Source organism: Leptonychotes weddellii, chromosome 2, assembly GCF_054177405.1.
Source record: "Leptonychotes weddellii isolate Sample4059 chromosome 2, ASM5417740v2, whole genome shotgun sequence".
Classification (NCBI taxonomy): Eukaryota; Metazoa; Chordata; class Mammalia; order Carnivora; family Phocidae; genus Leptonychotes; species Leptonychotes weddellii.
In genome coordinates, this window is record NC_138370.1 from 67,778,447 (window position 1) to 67,786,066 (window position 7,620).

General features: G+C 40.1%; 1 long non-coding RNA gene across 1 annotated transcript in view; it reads right to left on the bottom strand.

Annotated features, from left to right (window-relative positions):
• The window catches only part of LOC145720100 (uncharacterized), a 205,491-nt gene extending 197,902 nt beyond the window's left edge, over positions 1-7,589 (bottom strand). The window contains exon 1 of the long non-coding RNA XR_014142827.1: positions 7,542-7,589. This is a non-coding gene — a long non-coding RNA (uncharacterized LOC145720100). The remainder of the gene's footprint in view (positions 1-7,541) is intronic.
• Between the last annotated feature and the right edge of the window lie 31 nt (positions 7,590-7,620).

Genomic DNA, 7,620 nt, shown 5'->3' on the forward strand with positions numbered 1-7,620 from the left:
AGTTTTGCAACTTGTCGTATCACAGAATCAGTGAGTAGTGAAAAGGGATTCCCATCCCCGTGAGCCCATCTCCAAATCCAAGCTCTGTCTGTCTTGCTTCTCCTCTTGTCTCTTTTCTTTCTTATTTCTGCACCTATAGGATCACCCATACTATCTATTTCTTTTCTTCCCACTTTGTTTGGTTATGGCAGCAATAGTCACAAGGCTTGAAATACTTATGCGAATGTAATTCCTGTTCTTTTATAACATAAACTTGATATGTTATATATTCCAGAATCATACACCTTAAACTCTTTTTTTTTTTTAAGATTTTATTTATTTATTTGACAGAGACAGAGATAATGAGAGCAGGAACACAAGCAGCGGGAGTGGGAGAGGGAGAAGCAGGCTTCCTGCCGAGCAGGGAGCCCGATGTGGGACTCGATCCCAGGACCCTGGGATCACGACCCAAGCCAAAGGCAGATGCTTAACGACTGAGCCACTCAGGCGCCCCCATACACCTTAAACTCTTAAGTAACTCCTTGGATCTCCAGAATTTCTGTTGTCTCTAAAACTTGTTTTTCCTATTTGTTCTTGAGTTCTGCTTTTAAAGCAGGATTTTCAGCAATTTTCAATAATTTCTTTCTAAAATTCACCTTTTCCTAGAAAATCCACCTGGATCTCTTTCTCTTGACCTTCATGAATGCCTTTTGGCACCCTTTCCCTTGATATCTGCATTCCCTTGTTTTGTGTCTTCGTATAATCCTGTATCTTTCACTTCTTAATCTTTTCTATAGCCTTTTTTCACGTGCCTGTGTAATGCTTTTAGAGAGACTCTTCTCTCCATCATTCCAAGGAAGAGGAATAAATCCATTCCCCTACTTTTGACATTAAAATAGAAATAGACCCACTGCACTCCAAAAAGCTTTGACTATAGTAAAATATCCAAGCTATCTTAAAACCCCACTGGAATTTTTTTTTAAGATTTTTTATTTATTCATTTTAGAGAGAAAGAGAGCGGGGAGAGGGGTAGAAGGGGAGAATCTTTAAGCAGACTCCTTGCTGAGCGCAGAGTCCCACATGGAGCTCAAACTCATGACCCATGAGATCATAACCTGAGCCAAAACCAAGAGTTGGACACTCAACCGGCTGAGCCACCCAGGTGCCCCCCATGGGCACTATTCTTCCATTCCCCCATTCTTTGGAGAATGCTCACTTATTTATGAAGATATAGTTCTCTATATTCCTTAGTAAATTTGAGGATGAAAACCAATTCTACTGGATGCCACCATGGACTTGCCTCTGGCTTTGATCAAAATGGTAAAGTTCACTTATGACTAACTGACAGAAAATTAAGACTTTAGCATATTGTCCACGTTCTTATACATTTTTCTACAAGAGTACAAATGTAGCATCACCAGTATGCATATTAACCTCTCATACGTAAAAATTGAAGGATAGGTTTATGCCAAGATAAAAAATAGCAACCTTTGAGAAATAAAAGGCAAGCTCCTTCCACGAGAGCTCAACTGTTATCAATTATTGTTTAATCTAGTGATGAATGCTTTTTGGAAAATTTACTACCAGAAACAAAGATTTTCTCCCTTGAATCATTTGTATGCTTTCTTTCATTGGCATTATATAACTCACTGTGTTTTCCTTTTGGTCTTGACTGCCAAGAAGCTTGGGGCCAAGCATGGAGCTCAGTCACAGTAACTGTATTATCCTTTGTGGTTAAGCATTTGTTTCTTTCTTCTTTTCTGGTTTTAATTTCTATTCCAACAGTATTTATGCCCAACTTTAACAAAAAGCTACATCAAATTCCCTCTTTGTCTCTCTTTCAAATAGGCAAGAAATAATAATAAATACACCATAATGGATTTGTTGCTTTGGATAAAATACAATTCATTTTCATTTTTTTCGAGGTCCAAATTTGCTTTTAGGTTCTACCTGTCTGACAGTAATTTAGAACTTGATTTGACTTTGCATTAAAATACACACACCTGCACACACACTCTATACAGCAACCCTGTAACTAAGTCTTTAATTTCTTCCTCTTTATCAGAAAGGATGTGGTCGTTTTTCTGTTTGGCTCTTTTAATTAGCTATGGCCTACAGCATTCCAAGGGCTCCCCTTCTAAATCAAAGGGCTCGGCTCTTTCCTGCTTCACTTCCTAGTGGCTGATATCTGGGGGTGTTGGGTGTGGGAGTGAGGCAGACGGGATTCCACTTCCGGTAGGTCCCTGTATCTGTCTTCTTGGACCAGCCAGGAGAAAATCTGCATAGCAACCTGGTCATTTATTCTTCTCATCAATTTGTTTCTTTAGCCAAATTATTATTCCATTTTGCCCAGTGAACCCAAAGTTCATTCACAACCTGCTTAAGATCTCTCTTTGCTGGTATTCTTTTTTTTTTTTTTTAAAGATTTTATTTATTCATTTGAGACACAGAGATACACACAGAGAGAGAGCATGAGCAGGGGGAGAGGCAGAGGGAGAGGGAGAAGCAGGCTCCCCGCTGAGCCAGGAGCCCGATGTGGGGCTCGATCCCAGGACCCTGGGATCATGACCTGAGCCAAAGGCAGACGCTTAACCATCTGAGCCACCCAGGTGCCCCGTCTTTGCCAGTATTCTTAAAGTACATATATATATAAAAGTATATATATACACACTTTTGTATTTTTATTATATAATATATAAAATATATATAATATACAATATATATGTATTTTTACATATCATATATTATATATATTACACACACATATATATTCACACATACGTATTCCAAACAGTATTACAATTACCTAACTTTAAAAAGTGTTCATAGTCCCACTTTCTCAATAAATTATACATTTTAGTATTTATTTATTTATTTATTTTTAAAGATTTTATTTATTTATTTGACAGAGACACAGTGAGAGAGGGAACACAAGCAGGGGGAGTGGGAGAGGGAGAAGCAGGCTTCCAGCTGAACAGGGAGCCCAAGGACTGGATCCCAGGACCCTGGGATCATGACCTGAACCAAAGGCAGATGTGTAAGGACTGAGCTACCCAGGTGCCCCAGTATTTCCTATTTAAAAAGTCAAACTCTTTTTGTATATTATAAACCTACTGAAGCAAAATAGAACAATATTTAAAATAAATTTATGAAAATGGTACTCTTGCAACCTAGGTTAAAAAATAAAAATTTTTTTTATGATGAGCAGATGTTTGTATTTGCAAAGACTTGCTTTTTTTCCCCCTCTCTCTCAGTTTTCACTGATCTCTTTCCATCCTTTCGTTTGGTTTTCTCTTTTCCCTTCAACCTTAGGGATTCCTTGGGTTTTTCATCCAGTTTATCTTCAGCGTTGTAGAAATCTTACATAGAAATAACCTGTATTTTGTCTTTTGTTATCAGATGTATCATTTACATCTGTTACATGTTGGCTTAATGTATGTGCCCCCCTTCCCCTTTTCATACCAGATGCCAAAGAGCCAAAAAGGTTTGATGAGCAACCTTACCTTGCATTTTGGAACAGCTTTTTTTCCCAGCCTGTCATTTGCATACAACCACAGTATTTGGGTAATTCCCATAAAATGTCACAACACTGAATTAGGCATATTTGTCAGCAAATCTTGTCCATGAAAAGTGGCTGCTGCCTGTGGCAGAACATCCTGGACTTTGGTCAAGGAGGTACTTGCACTTTCTCTCAAGATTAAATGTCTCAAGACTGCATATTTTGAGAGCTCAAAAGACCCTGCCTTTTTCTTTCTTCTGGAGAAATGAACGGTCCCTTCCTCCCCTTGATGGACCAATGACTCCTGAGTCGGTTCCAGAAGCTCCATCATTCCTGCATGCCAGCGTGGAGTCCTTTGCTTTTACCTAACTTGGAAAATTATAATTACTGATGATCTCTGAAGGATTTGTCTTAAATGGGCAAAGTTTCTCCTTCTAGGGGAAAAGATTCTACGGAAATCTGAATTTCTCTGACCAAGACATCCAACACTCAGGGCTTGCTCTCTCCCCATTCCGCCGCCCCTTGCCCAAGCTTTCTCTGGAGCTACGTGCTGCCCTCCCAACCCCAACCCCAGAATGTCTGGAGTGGACATAGCGAATGGCAGTCAAGGCTTGGAAATCTCAGTCTTAGAAAAGTGGGAGTGTGGCCAGCACTGCCACTTCTAAATCAGGAATCAAAAAGACCTGAGTTACAGTTCCAGCTCTGCCGAAAACTGTCTAGGTGACCTTAGGAAAATGATCTAATTTCTGACATTCCTTTTCTTCATCTATAAAATGAGATAAAACTACCCTGCCTACCTCACAGGATACATAAGAATGGACTAGGCTAATGTAGATGGAAGAGCTTTAAACACAACATATTCTCTTATTAGAGTATGCCGTGGGGGATAGAGTTTACCACTTTGCACTTGGCTAGGAAAGATGCAGTAGCAGAGTTAGAGTCTTCTTGCAAGAATGGGAAGTTGGAGGCAACTCTGGGAGAGTGAGCACATGCTGGTACTTGCTAAAGTGTCTCCTTGACTGGATGCCCTATCCTTTTCTACTTCCCTGTGACATTTCTCGCCTGCCTTTGGGGTCCTGTGGGCTAAAGTCATGGTGCCGCATTACAGAATCACTCGGCTTTCAGAAAAGCTGTATTAGCAGCTGAACCTGGGCCTGTGAAACTGTCCCTCTTTGGTGCTACTTCCATCCCCCTCCATCACATTTCATTTTAAGCATATATTTGATGTGTTAGGTGCTGGGAGAGAAAAATGACACACAGTAAATTTTTGAGTCAGAGCTCACAAGTAACGAGAAAGATACACAAGTAACACTAACCTGACATGTGATGACGGCTCTAATTCTGTAAAGACTATATTCTGAAAGTATAGAAGAGGAGAGATTCATTCTAAGTGATTAGTTTTGAGAAGGCTTATTGAAGATGGGATTTGATGGTAAGTACTTGGCAGACAGACTTTTGGTGGGTATATAAATGGGAATGAGTTGGATTAATTCAAAAGGAGGGATGAATTTGGGAAGGTGGGATGCAAGACAGGGGAGGTGAGGGTAGCAGAATATAAGTCTAGAATGTAGAAAGGTGGATAGGGGGCAAAGTGTAGAATGGGGCATATTCTCATATGAAAGAATTTACTAGTGTCATTTCCTGAATTTACATTGACTCTTGGAAACTAAGTCACTTTAATTATACACAATTCTTATACTTCCTATGAAACCCAAATATGATGGGATTTGGTCCATGAAATCTTTTGAAGTCTAGCTCAAGATTGGAAATAAACCAATACTTTTGTGGACTTAAATAATTGCATTTTTTATAATCTTTTCTCCTCAACTGGTAACTGGTAATCATGGAGTTTAGTGGTGTCTTGTGGAATAAACAGATGCGGGGAGTGTGGCTTATAATATTATAAGCAGGACTCTTGGTTTCTGACTGAGTGCTTAGAAAAAGTGCCTCAAGGACTATGCCAAGGTGAAGGCAAAAACCTGCAGTTGGATATTAGTGCCTGTGACTCACAAAGTTTATGGTTAGACTTTGAAATAAGTGATAAAGGAAATCAGTCCAAAAACCTGCTACCTGAATATCTAATATCATTGGGGGGAGGAAGGATTTCTATGGATTTATAAGTTAATTTCTTCTTGCTCAGATAATACCACTGCAGGCTATATATTCATCAGTAATGAATGTAAAATCAGAAATAGTTAAGGGCAGAAGGAACTTTCTAGTGGAAGTATAAACTTATATAGCTCATAGACCATGAAGCCCATGGTCTGGAAGAATTTTTTTTTCTAGAAGTCAAGCAAATTTCCTTCTCTTCTGCATACCAAACACAGAAAAATTCAAGCTGGGTTTAGAAGCCTGGAAAGGTTCTTTTATTATTATTATTTATTTTTTAAAAAAGATTTTATTTATTTATTTATTTGAGAGAGAGAGAAAGAGAGCATGAACTGATGGAGGAGTAGAGGGAGAGGGATGAGCAGATTCCCTGCTGAGTGCAGAGCCCCATGCGGGGCTTGATATGGGGCTCAATCCCAGGACTCTGAGATCACGACCCAAGCCCAAGTCAGATGCTTAACCGACTGAGCCACCCAGGCGCCCCTGGAAAGGCTTTTTTAATGAAAACCATTTTTCCCTCCATCTGAGCTTGTTTTTTGAGATGCTTAAAGTAGTTGACAAACGTCTCATTTATTTTCCAGATTTCCCAAGTGGTCATGTAATCTGCAAAATGTAATTCCAAATTTTAGTGTTTTGGGTAGGCTTTGGCAGGGGGCAGCAGGGGAGAAGACAAAGCCTAGCGTTTCTGCTACTCCATGTCCTAAAGCAATCCTCAGTGTTGACATCAGGCATCCTGTTCTGAAAGCTCATGGAGACCGTGCTCTTGTCATAAACTGATGTGGGACAGGTGACCAATGGCCACGACAGCCAGGTCTGCCTTTATTACAGCCTTACTAACATTACAGTCTCCGCTGGTGATGCTGTTGAGTTTGAGGAAATTAGCCAGAAAGGGAGCTGATAGTGAGGCCCCAAACACTAGGGACCTGGAGCTAAAGATTTCAATCTCCATCCCCTTGTGATGGTTAACTGTGTCACGTTGACTCAGCTATGGGTACCCAGTTGTTTGGTCAAACACAGTCTAGGTATTGCCAGGGAGGTATTTTTTTAGATATGATTTAGATATGATTAATGTTTAAACCAGTAGACTTTGAATAAAGCAGAATACCCTCCATAGTGTAGATGAGCCACACCAAATCAGTTAAAGGTCTTAAAAGTCTTAGACTTCCAAAAGAAGAAGGCATTTTGCCTCCAGACCACCTTCATACTCAAAACCACATAAGCTCTTCCTTGGATTTCCAGCCTTCTGGCCTGCATTACACATTCAGAAACACCAGCCCTCGCAGTCACATGAGCCAATTCCTTAAGTAAATCTCTATTCTTCTATCTAATCCCTAATACATCCGCTTGTTTCTTTGTTTTGTTTGCAGTGCTTGTTGCTTTCGTTGCATAGTCAGAGCTGATATTCCAGATAAAGCTGAGTGTGACAGTGTGCTCCACACCACCTCACTTCTGTCTCACTGGTATTAGCTCCCCCATCAGGTCAAGAGATTGACTAATCAAAGTTCAGGGTAAAGACTATGGCTGTGGAATGAAGCGTGCCGCACATGGGGCCTGCTCTGTTTAGCTTCAGCCGCTCTGTTACCCGTCTTTCCCTTTTCGTTCCTTAATGTCACGTTCCATTTGAGGTTAAGCTGTACTGCTCTTTGCTGGGGAGAAGGAATGTAAGCTTTTTATTAATGGGTATCGTGTTGTCCTGACCTATCCTTTTTTTTTTTTTTTTTTCTTATCTCTTTTTGGAGCAGACATGGCTGGAGTTTTACCCATGGCAGTTCAAGATTTCACTTTTTGATTTGTTTGGAAGTGGAGTCAACCTTCTATTCTTTTTTTTTTTAAATTATGTTATGTTAATCACCATACATATATCATTAGTTTTTGATGTACTGTTCCATGACTCCTTGTTTGTGTATAACATCCAGTGCTCCATGCAGAACGTGCCCTCTTTAATAACCATCACCAGGCTAACCTATCCTCCCACCCCCCTCCCCTCTAGAACCCTCAGTTTGTTTTTCAGAGTCCATAGTCTCTCATGGTTC